This window comes from Nilaparvata lugens, chromosome 12 (genome assembly GCF_014356525.2).
Source record: "Nilaparvata lugens isolate BPH chromosome 12, ASM1435652v1, whole genome shotgun sequence".
NCBI classification, from domain to species: domain Eukaryota; kingdom Metazoa; phylum Arthropoda; class Insecta; order Hemiptera; family Delphacidae; genus Nilaparvata; species Nilaparvata lugens.
In genome coordinates, this window is record NC_052515.1 from 17,598,317 (window position 1) to 17,610,274 (window position 11,958).

Consider the following 11,958-nt stretch of genomic DNA (forward strand, 5'->3'; position numbering starts at 1 on the left):
AATCATATACTACAATGTACAAATTCGAATTTATGTGAAAAAAGGAAATTAGTTTCTAAGCACGAATTTTACAAAGTTGTGGGAATATTGTATGCTATGAGCTTGAATATTTTGCATGTTCAACGAGACTATTGGTCCCAAATTGATGGATTGTATCGTGCGCCAGCTTTTGGAGGAAGGATTGGCATGGGGTTGCACCAGTTTGAAGAGATTCTAATGAGTATGGTATTTAGTGATCCCAATCATCCAAAAAATACAGATAAATGGTTCAATGTTAGGTCACTTATAGATCTGATACATAATCAATGGAAGGATGTATTTTCCCCTGGGTTCAAACTAACTGTTGATGAGTCTATGTTTTCCTGGTGTGGGGAAGGGAATTTTGATCCAGATGGTATGCCAGCTGTCATGAGAATTAAGAGTAAACCCAAAGGTGAAGGATGTGAGGTAAAAACAATTTGTGACAGTGTGTCTAAAATTATGGTAGGTATGGAGATAAATGAGGGTAAGGATAGTATGAAAGAAAAACCATGGCAGCATTCAGCATTCAGGTGCTGGTACAGCAACAGCATTACACCTTTCAGAACCTTGGCATGGCAGTACACAAATAATTGTAGGTGACTCTTGGTTTGGGTCTGTGAAAACAGCTGTTGAACTAAGAAAAAGAGGGTTGTACTTTTTAGGTATTGTCAAAACGGCTCACAGAAATTATCCATTACGTGAAGCAATTCAACATTGTCCTCAAATTAAAGGGAGCTACATTTGTGCTATTGCAGAACGGGAAGAAGTACCTCTTATTTGTGTTGCATGGAGAGATTTGAAAGTACATACATTTATAGGAACCTGCAGCACTACAATCCCAGGAAATCCTTGCAAGAAAAAAAGAACAAATGATGATGGAACAGTATATTACAAAAAAGTGAATAGACCTAAACTAGTTGAAGAATATTTCTCTGGAGCCCCGGCCATAGATATTCACAATCACATCAGACAAGATGGGCTCGCACTGGAGGCTGTGTGGAATACACAGAATTGGCAGCATTGAATGTATGCATGTTTGTTTGGCATTATAGAAACAAATGCATTTCTAGCATTCAATTTTTTCAAAAAAGAAAGACATGGAAAAGCTGTCTCTCATGCTGAATTCACCGAAAATCTAGCTCTTCAACTCATATTCAATAAATTTCCTGGAGGTAAAGAACAGGGAAATACCCCCAATGTCCCTCAAATGAATGATCATCCAAATGTTGAAGAAGGGTACACTCTTGCAGCTCAGTCACATATTGATGAAAAAAATAGACAAAGAGTTCAAAGAAAATGTTTGATTTGTTCCAGAGTTAGGAAGGTACAAACCAAAGCAAGTTTCTATTGTAAAAAATGTGGGATAAATGCTGTATTATGTAGTCCTCAGACTGGTAGAAACTGCTTTGGATACCATGTAATTAATGGTATCCCTTTGAAGGCGGACATGTAAATACCTTTTATGTATACCTTATACCTTCTTAATACCTTATGATTAATAAATATTAATTTTATATGACAATTTTACAGTAGAATATTGAAATCTTACATCAGTATAGTCTGGCCAAGCAAAGAAGAGCCTCTGGCAAGATGAGAAAATGACTCTAGCTCGGTCAATATTTGTTCAAAAATTATTGATTTGGTCTCAAATTGTAGATCAAAATGTTTCCTAAAATTGAGTGTTGTTTACATGCTGTGAGAGTAACGTACTGCTGGAAGGTTGGAAGGTTTGCATCCTGCTGGAAGAACAGTTACATATATTTTCCATAATCATCAAGCATCCTTCCAGCAGTATGCTAAACCGTGTACAAAAGTCCTTCTGGAAGACCCTTCCAGCAGGACAAATGCTTGTACGTTCTATCATTAACATTATCACTCTCTTTTAGCATTTGATTGTTTGCAAAAAGTATAACATCAAGGTTCTTGCAGTCACTGAGCATTGGATTGAAAAATTGGATCTAAACTTTGTAAACTTACCCGGTTATAGAGCTAGTGTCTATTGTAGAACAAATCAAATAAGAGGGAGTGCAGCAATATTTGTGGAGGATGGATTAGCATACAAGGTGCTTGAGCACGTTAAAGATATGATGTTCTACGTGCAATTTCCACTAGTAAGAGTAGTTTAATCATATGTGGTGATTTTAATGTCAATTTTATTGGAAATGATTGTTTGAAAAATGATTTATTGAATGTTTTCCGCTGTTTTGCCTTGAGTATTACTGTTATTGACATTACCAGACCTAGTTATAATGAAACTATTATCGGGTCAGGTATTGATAATATATTCACTGACATCCACAAGAGCAGATGGTCATCTGAGATTGTACATACTGTGTTTTCTGATCATGATGCTATTTTGTTTAGGTTCAATTGTATTATTGAATCTAATCAAATTATGAGTGTAGTTTTTAATCAGGCAGGGGAGAACAGCAAAGTCACATCTATGTTGAAGGTACCTTCATTGTAAGTAATGTTGTGCCTACAGAAACAGCTACCGCCCCAAACCCTGTATTTCAGACTATTCGTCCTCAAGATTCAATCTATTCTGAATTACATAATCCAGTTGAACCCTTATTGAAAGATTTGAAGCCCACTGATGGACTGAACATTCATAATTTGCTCACATTTTTAACTGTTGCTCAAAAAATCCAATCATTCTCCCAAATTTTTGATAGCAAGCTTTGAAATTATTGTTGGTTCCTTTCACTCAAGGGGCCACTATTTGATAAAATCAAGATGTCAATCAATCTGAATCATTCATTTGAACAGTTCCATTAGGAGATATTGAGTTATTTTATACCCCAAAGATTGATGACAACTATAATTAATGATCACTTCTATAGGTTGCAAGCTCCTTCAGAGCCCATTTCTGCATATGTGGTTTCAATCAAGGAAAGTGCAGTGTTATTGAAGTTGGATAAATCAAAATCCGAAATAGTATCGACCATATTAAGCGGAATTAGCCCCCGCAAGAGGTCAAGGTTAACTTTCATGAAGAGAACAGCCAATTTATCTGAGTTAAATGAGCTGTGCATACATTCTCAAAACGTTCAATTTGCTGATATAGAAAGGAATTCCATCTATCAAGTGAACAGAGGAAACATTTCTACCCAAAATAGTAATAAGGTGACCCATGATAATTTAAACAGTAATTTTAGACGTGATATTGTGTCACAAATGCAACAGAAAGGGCCATATTGCCAGAAACTGTAATTCAAGAAACCTGACTCTAGCCTCCTTAAAAAAAAAAAAAAAAAAACTTGAAATTCAAATCAGAGATGAAGAATCCAATAAAACCATCGAATTCTCAATACAGATTAATCCCATTGAAGAATAAAATCGCTTACAAAGGTTCTAGAAATTGTTTTATTCAAAGTTTAAAGCATAAAACTGAACAGAAAATGTGCGGCATGATATTCTCTAACAAAGTTCTCCTGTTTGTAGAAGCAAGTTTCAAAAACACAGATAAATATCCGTGCCTAGTTGATTCTGGATCTGTATTCACCTTCATACGTGCTTCCACCCTAGAAGAAATAATCGATAATAATAAGCTTAAGGAGATTGAAATTATTGACGATGATGTAACCTGTTATACAGCAAACTCTTCCAAATTGATAATCAATAAATCGTGCATATTGAAAATAAAAATTGAGCAATTTTCATGGAAATTCCGATTTTTAATAGCCGAGAATCTACCAGTTGAGGTAATTTTGGGATGTGATTTTATGACTCACTCTCAAATGATTGTGAATCTGAACAAAGAACATTTTTTCTTCGACTTTATCCCTCAACAAAAATTTCCTTTGAACAGTAAAAGTAGGATTTCTAGTAATTCTGGTATTCAGCTTCATAATGTCATGGAGAGATTAGCTCCAATGGACTTGTCTCATTCGAATTACTCCGATAGGAGCGATTTAGAGAAGTTGATTGGGAACTAGTCTGATGTATTGACCGATAGGATTGGATCGACCAATTTGATAAAGTGACATCAAACTAACTTCTAATAAGATTGTTTGTTTATTCCTTGCTGCTTGTTGTGAAGTTCAATTTGAAGGTTATTTCCTACGTTACTGATAATTTTTCAAGTTATTATTATAATTATGGCAGAGAATGCCATATTATTATAATATATGACAAGACCGGGGCAAGAATTTTGCAGAGGTTGAAAAAGAACAATTAGTAGAGATCTCATTCGAATTACTCCGATAGGAGCGATTTAGAGAAGTTGATTGGGAACTAGTCTGATGTATTGACCGATAGGATTGGATCGACCGATTTGATAAAGTGACATCAAACTAACTTCTAATAAGATTGTTTGTTTATTCCTTGCTGCGAAGTTCAATTTGAACGTTATTATTATATTTAATGTTATATATAAAACATATTTATTTTGTTTAATTTTTCAAGTTATTATTATAATTATGGCAGAGAATTCCATATTATTATAATATATATGACGAGACCGGGGCAAGAATTTTGCAGAGGTTGAAAAAGAACAATTAGTAGAGATCTGCCTAAAGTATAAAAATGTGATAGGGATGGTGATGAGGGATGGGAAAATTTCATTGACATTTTAAAAAGCGCTATCAAAGATTCACAAGAAAATCTTCTTTTAGAAAATAACTTGACACAGAAATATAGGTCGCCATGGATAAATAGTTATCTGATCAAGCAAATAAACTTAAGAAGTGAATTATACAGAATGTTATCAAACAACCTAATAATGACGACTTAAAACAAATATACAATACATTCAAAAATAACTTACGAATGAACTGAGAGAAAGAAAACAATATTATTATTCAAAACTGTTTAGAGAAAGCCAGGGAAACATTAGAAAGACGTGGAAAACAATTGACGCGTTAATAGGATTGAAAAAAAATAAAGAACCACTAAAACTGATTGTTGATGAGCAGGGACATAGCATACATGATAGTAATAAAATTTCTAATTCGTTTAATTCTTATTTTCTAAATGTTGTGAATAAAATGAATGATGAATTAGAACAAACCACATTGCAAACTAGGGAAGAGTCTGCTAGAATATCAAAAATAAGGTTTCCATACAATTCTCCAACAAATTCAATTTTTTCTCCACCTACAAATCTGAGGAAGTAGCAAGTACAATAAGAAAATTGAAAAATAAATCTTCGCCAGGTGTAGATGGGATAAGCACAAGCATGATTAAAAAAACTTACATGAATTATTTGAACAAATTAACCGATCTAATTAACCTAAGTATTGCCAAAGGAAAATTCCCAAGCATGTTCAAACACAGCGTAGTTATACCTATTCCTAAAAAGCCGAATTGTAAAAACATAGATCAGTTCCGCCCAATTTCACTTTTACCGGTTTTTTCCAAGATTTTAGAAAAAATATTCAAGATTAGACTTGAAAACTTTTATAAAAATAATAACTTTTTTAGTGATAACCAATATGGTTTCCGTGAAGGAAGAAGTACAGAAGCGGCAATTAAAAATCTCATTTCAAAAATAAATGACAGTTTTAGTGTTAATAATAAGTGTGCAGCTCTGTTTCTTGATATATCTAAAGCATATGATGCAATTGATAAAAACATGCTTCTAAAAAACTTGATTTATCAGGAGTAAGAGGAATTGCCAATGATTGGTTAAGATGCTACCTATCTAATAGGAGTCAAGGGTCAGAATTAACGATACGTTGAGTGAACCCGGGGACATTACCATAGGTATTCCTCAAGGATCAGTGTTATCAAGTACTTTATTCCTGGTCTTTATTAACGATTTGACGGATGGTGACTTACAGGGAAGATTACATCTTTTGCAGACGATACAGTTATATTTTATTCGGCCAAAACAAATCAAGAACTTAAAATAAATTAGAAATGGATCTTAAGCACCTTAGGTGGTGGGTTTGCGAAAATAATTAACTATCAACACAGACAAATCTAATATAATACAATTTAATCTTCAAAACACGGATCAGGAGTTAACTAGTATTTACTTCCATAAATTAGATTGTGCGCAACAGGTGAATAATTATTGTGTAACTGTGAAACTATAAAACAAGCACGTACAGTTAAATATCTGGGCCTCATATTGGATAGTAGGCTCACTTGGTCAGATCATGTACAGAAGATAAAAAATGAGTTATTTTATACATAAGGAAGTTCTATTACCTCAGACAGTTATGTCCAAAAGAAGTATTGTTACAATTATACCATGCAATTATTGGTTCTAGAATAAATTATGGAATAATATGCTATGGGAGTGCATACAATGTTCATATTAAACCTGTGATTACTGGTCAGAAACATATATTAAAAATAATTTGTAATAAACCTAAACAATATAGTTCAATGATGCTCTTCAGAGAACTGTCAATATTATCAGTGAGACATTCTTTTCTATTCAAAGCATTGCTGGATTTAGCTGAAAATAATTTCGATATTCAACAGATGAGAGAAAGAATAAACCTCAGGAATTCACAGGACATTAACCTCCCAAAACCAAGATTAGAACATTCCAGACGACACTTCAAATACATAGCTATAAAAATATTCAATTCACTTCCAGTAACAACAAGGAAAATAACGTCACGTCAGTTATTTAGAAAAGAAATCAAGAAATTCATTTTACAACTAGACAACCCGAATGATTTTTTTACTAAATAATATAGGCCTAAATTTAGTATAATTTACACATTACACGACATGAACACTGCAACAATCAAAGATCATTGAACTCACAAATCCCGTCCGTATGCGTAAACAGTAAGACAGTATCAAATTTCAATCACTGTATCTTTCTTCAAAACGCATTCATTTATGGTATAATTACATCAGCACTTTGAAAAAAAAAAACGAAACGTTAACTATGAATAAAATTGAACTAAATATAAAAAAAACAGCAACCACTCCGTACATAGTTTTAAGTTTTCGTGTAAGTGTGTGTGTGTGTGTGTGTGTGTGTGTGTGTGTGTGGTTGTTGTGTGTGTGTGTGTGTGTTTTTGTGTGTGTGTGTGTGTGTGTGTGTTGTGTGTGTATTTGTGCGCATGTGTGAATGTGTGTGCGTATGAATGTGTGCGCATATGTGAATGTGTGTGCGTATGAATGTGTGCAAGAATGATTATAAATATTGACATATTGATTTATTTCAATATAATACCATATTCAATTATTATGTTCTTCATGATATAATATTTAAATTTGTATATAAATATTTTTTATATATATTCAAGTGTCCCCACACAGGGTAGCCTATAGGGAACACATATTAGAAATTAGGAAACAATATTGTATTGATTTTGGAATGCATTGATTGTATAATTATTTTTTTTTGAATAAAGAATTTGAATTTTGAATTTGATAGAAAATGAAAAGACAGATAAATATAGGGTACAATAAAAGATAAAAGCAAGGCATGGGATGCAGTGAGAGAAGAATATAATTCTATCCAAATCACAGGTTTGAGGAGGTGAAAACTTTAAAATCCCTCACGATGGATTGAAGATGAAGGCCAGGAAGGAAAAACTGAAGAAAGGGTTAGTATCTTTTTATATATACTATTTTTCTCTATTTTTGATGTCTCAGCTCTGCTTCTAGTGTAGAAGTATGTTTTTAATTTTTGGATCAACATTTTTCTAATAATTTAATATTTAAATTTGTGTTTTATTACATTTTTTATTAATTGAATGAAATTCAAATTCAGTCTTCCTATTTTTACATGATTGGTGCTCTCACCAGTACATTACTTCAATAATAAATTTATGTCATAGCTATTTATAGAAACCAATATTAATGAAAAAAACATGAAGTATTGAGGAATAACTATCTTTTCTTGTAAATCGATTATAATGAGCATGACCGATTTTATTGGTGAGGAGAGCCTTGCATGTAGAGGTCAGATCCACCTTGTGCCGGGCACTCTCTTTAATTCAGGCCTTTTCCCAAGTTATAATAGTAAATTTAATACGCAATAGACTAGAGCCATTATTTAAGTGAGTTAGCGAATAAATTATTTTCTCTCTCTATTATGAACGGCCATGACTTCGAGTTTCCCATGATAGATATTTAAAATTGTGGCTCCGAGTCGTCGAGGAATGTAGATATATGGAATTATCTCTAAAACTTAGCCTTCTTGTCGCGACATAAAGTGCGATAAGTTGGAAAACAGTAAGCATTGAAATTATAACAACTACCGATTTGCAGTTACTATTTGGTCCAAAGGCTCTAGACCTAGCTCCGCAGGGCAGTCTGGTTGCTTGGCTGAATCGACTAGGCGCTGAGACAGCAAATAATAGCAGCGTTGGTGGAATGCGAGCGGCCGCAGTAACACCTCCCACCCAGCAATGGTCGGCGTAGTTACGCCTAGCGGACAGACGAAGAACAAACCAGTCGGTTATTTGATCCCTCCCTCCAGGCTCAGCCAAGCAGCCAAGACAATAGAACAGGAGTGACGGTCTTATTCGCGTTCATCAGCATTTTTCTTTCTCAAACTATTTTTATTTTTGTGTGTCAATAATACTCCAGTCACCAGTACAAAGTTTCCAGAAACGTGGTGTACTACCATATTAATGACTTTTCATGATGATTTTAATTTTAAAAAACATTGTTGACATTCTGAGCCTTTAGGCTAACTTGGGGTCGCTGAGAACGAATCTGCAATCAGAATTTCTCTATCACCAAAAATAACGAAAAAAATCCAGCTGTTGATCTTCCGGCAACCGTTAACAGTCATCCTGCAATGCGGCCGAACACTTCCAAGCCAGACACCCATCTCGAATGACAACAACGCCAAGCTGTAAGAAACCATCCTTTACTGCGCGCTAGGTAGAAGCATGCGACTATTGTTCAAATTTGCTTCCATTCGCCCAATAGGAGACCTGTTTCTAAAGACAGTAGTGGGGATTCCCCAGTCGAGAGACCAGATTACGTTCCGGAGGACACTTTGCTAGGAGCACTCCGAGAGTAAAGATGTAGTCACTATGTTTCCCCCTTTTTGGCAGGTTTATAAGTTTATTTCAGTAGTTAATGTAGGAGCTAGTTTTATTTTTTATTATGTTTAATTTACTAGTAGTGCCATGTCCTGAAGGTTTATTGTGTTTCTTCATCATGTACGAATAATTGTTTCTTCAAATAACCGCTAAGGTACGTAAAATAAGGTTAAAATATAATTTAGGGAATTTAATTGATTGAAACTTCCATAGAGTATTGAATTAATTAGCCTGTTATTTTTCAAGTTAATAATATTGATTGAGAATATCCTTTTGATTTTATTAGTGATGGAAGATACTTATAAATTTTTTTTCTACAGAAGTATAGAAAGTTTTCAGTTCGTTACATTTGAGTTATTGTTTCTGGAGATATATTATCGTAGAGTATTGCTGAAAGTCAGGAAGATAGCCTTTAAATTGGAATGAAACTTTAAGATTATGTTCATATTGAGTTTATGACATTTTATAATTTTATATTTTTCAGACTCTGTTTTCTTATGTCATTAAGGCTTTCGAATGATTTAGTAAATTTTTTATGATAGAAATCTTAATAGATGAAGAAGAAAGTTTTTCTTCTCCAGGAATTAATATTAATGAATGGTCAAATTTTAATACAATTTAAATTATTTTCTATGTTCTACTAATTTTTTTTATTAAAGGTAAAAACTATCCACAAGATGAATCTTATAAGGCAACATTATCTTTCCTTAAAGTGAAATTTTCAATATTTTTTTCTTTTATTGTGTTAAAAGTGTCTTGTTTTATTATGTGATAAATTCATAATTTCAGTTGATCTAGTTTTTGGACTTGTATTTGTAGGTAAATCAAATCATAAACTCTGGAATGTTCATTTTTAATTAAGGTTCTGAGCAGTTTTGGGCGAATGCCCGTTATTCACACTTGGATTGCGTCCTATAGTTCATAAATAAATAAAATAAATGTGGCTGGCGCACAAGTTTCCAACAATACTAGCCGAGCTACTATATGAAAAATTATATTTGATTTCGCAAACAAACGAAAATATCATATATTAGCATCATTTCAATTTGAATTATTTGTGAAGAAAGATCCATTAATTCTGATAAAAAGAATCAGTAGTTTAAAGATAAAAATCTATATAAAATGAGGATTCAAAGAATGAGAGAATTTAATTAATTGTAATCAATAGATAACTCCTGTTTTAGCTTTTGATGAATTGTAGGAAGAGTTAGAAATTAATGCTGTAATACATTTATTTACAGCGGTTCATGTGTGTCCCCAAACCAACTTCTTGTACTCCACCCCTTTGGTTCCGCAACTTTATGTAACACTGCTTCAAGACACCCATTCAGACGACAGGTCTAGGGACGTAAGAGGACGTCGCCGTCAAGCCAATTCAACCGGTAAAAGCTCACCGCCAAAACAAGGTACTGTACCCCACGATAAAGCAAGGTACAGACCAATGAAAGTGCAGTGTAGTGAAACAAAGGTTCATTCGAGAATGTCAATCAAAAGTGGGGATTCAAAATTATTATGAAATGGGTTATATGGGGTACTATCGACGAAACTTGGTTCAACGGGCTTTTCTTTCTTGAGTAATTTTATGTTGAAGTTAATTATTTGTTATTTGATGACTGATATTGTTTGGTTTTGTGACGTATTGCTATCTAAACGGGATAGTAATGCGCCCCCGAATCAGATGAAGAATTTCAACAAGTAACATGAAATTGTTGTTTCTGTTGTTCGATTTTAGTTGCCAATGTTTATTGAAACTGTTTGTATTTTTCAATTATTTCAAATTGTAGTGATTTTCTATAGTATAAACCTATTAAATCAGGCATGGCAAGATCAATTGAAGTTTTCTTGACTCTAGCCCGTTCACCTGCATGAATTAGGTATAGACTCAGGTATTTTCTAGATGTGTTGGCTATTTCTAAATTCTAAATTTTATTCAAAATTATCTCTTTGGCACACAACTGCGCAACTCTGCTGTCTAGAGATATTTACATCTCTGGAATTCAATTTTCTAAAAAATAAATTTTTCATAACTTACTCTAATCATACTAGATCAATTTTTCTGAGTCTATACTTAATAATTCATTCTGTGAACGTGTTAACTGTCAATATTTTGGGTTTGGAGTTGAATGAATATTTATTGTTGCTACTCCAATTTTTCTGAAGTTTAAATAATTGTAGATGAAACAGGAAAGTTATTCAGTTATGTTAAACCATTAAAATGAAAATCTTTTGAAGAGCTTAAAGATAAAGTAGGTATCATTGAAGCTCAAGTTGAAGTATTCTAAAACTTTATATTGAAATTGATTGACAAATTAAATGTTTTACGGTAGAATATAAAATTAGTAGAAGAAACTAGCATAGTGAAAATAACTGATTCTAAGTGCTGAATAAATTTTTGTATTCTGTAATTCCGTGAATGATGATAGAAATTATTGTAATGTCAACGTACGTATTCTGGTCTCACGTCTGGTAGTTGAATATCATTATAGTATAGTGAAGGGATATTGAGATTTTAAAGGTCAACCCAAGTAAATTAGGAAAATTCGGAAATTATTATGGGAGAATGTTTGAGGAAAATAGGAAATTTTTTTGATAAGTTTAGGTAGATCGAAGGTAATCAAGAATAAATAGGAAACTGTTTTATAGTATTGTTGATATGTAGTTTTGAAAGTTGATGAGTAGTTTTGGCCTTGAGATGTTTAAATAAATAATTAGATATTGTAGATTAAAGTTGAAACGATAATCAAATCCTTGGGAATTTGTATGAAAATAGTTGATTCAGATGAGGTTGTTAAGTCCCTATCAGTAATGTTTATTCTCGAAAAGGTGAATCAGTTTTTATTATTGGAAATATTTTTTTTTAGGTGTGATTTTTGCGGTAGGCATGCGTAGTGATAGGTGTAAAGATACGTTGTGTTGGTGACGTTTCCTGTAGGCTGTGGGGAATTTTTTTTTTTTGTTTGTTTAT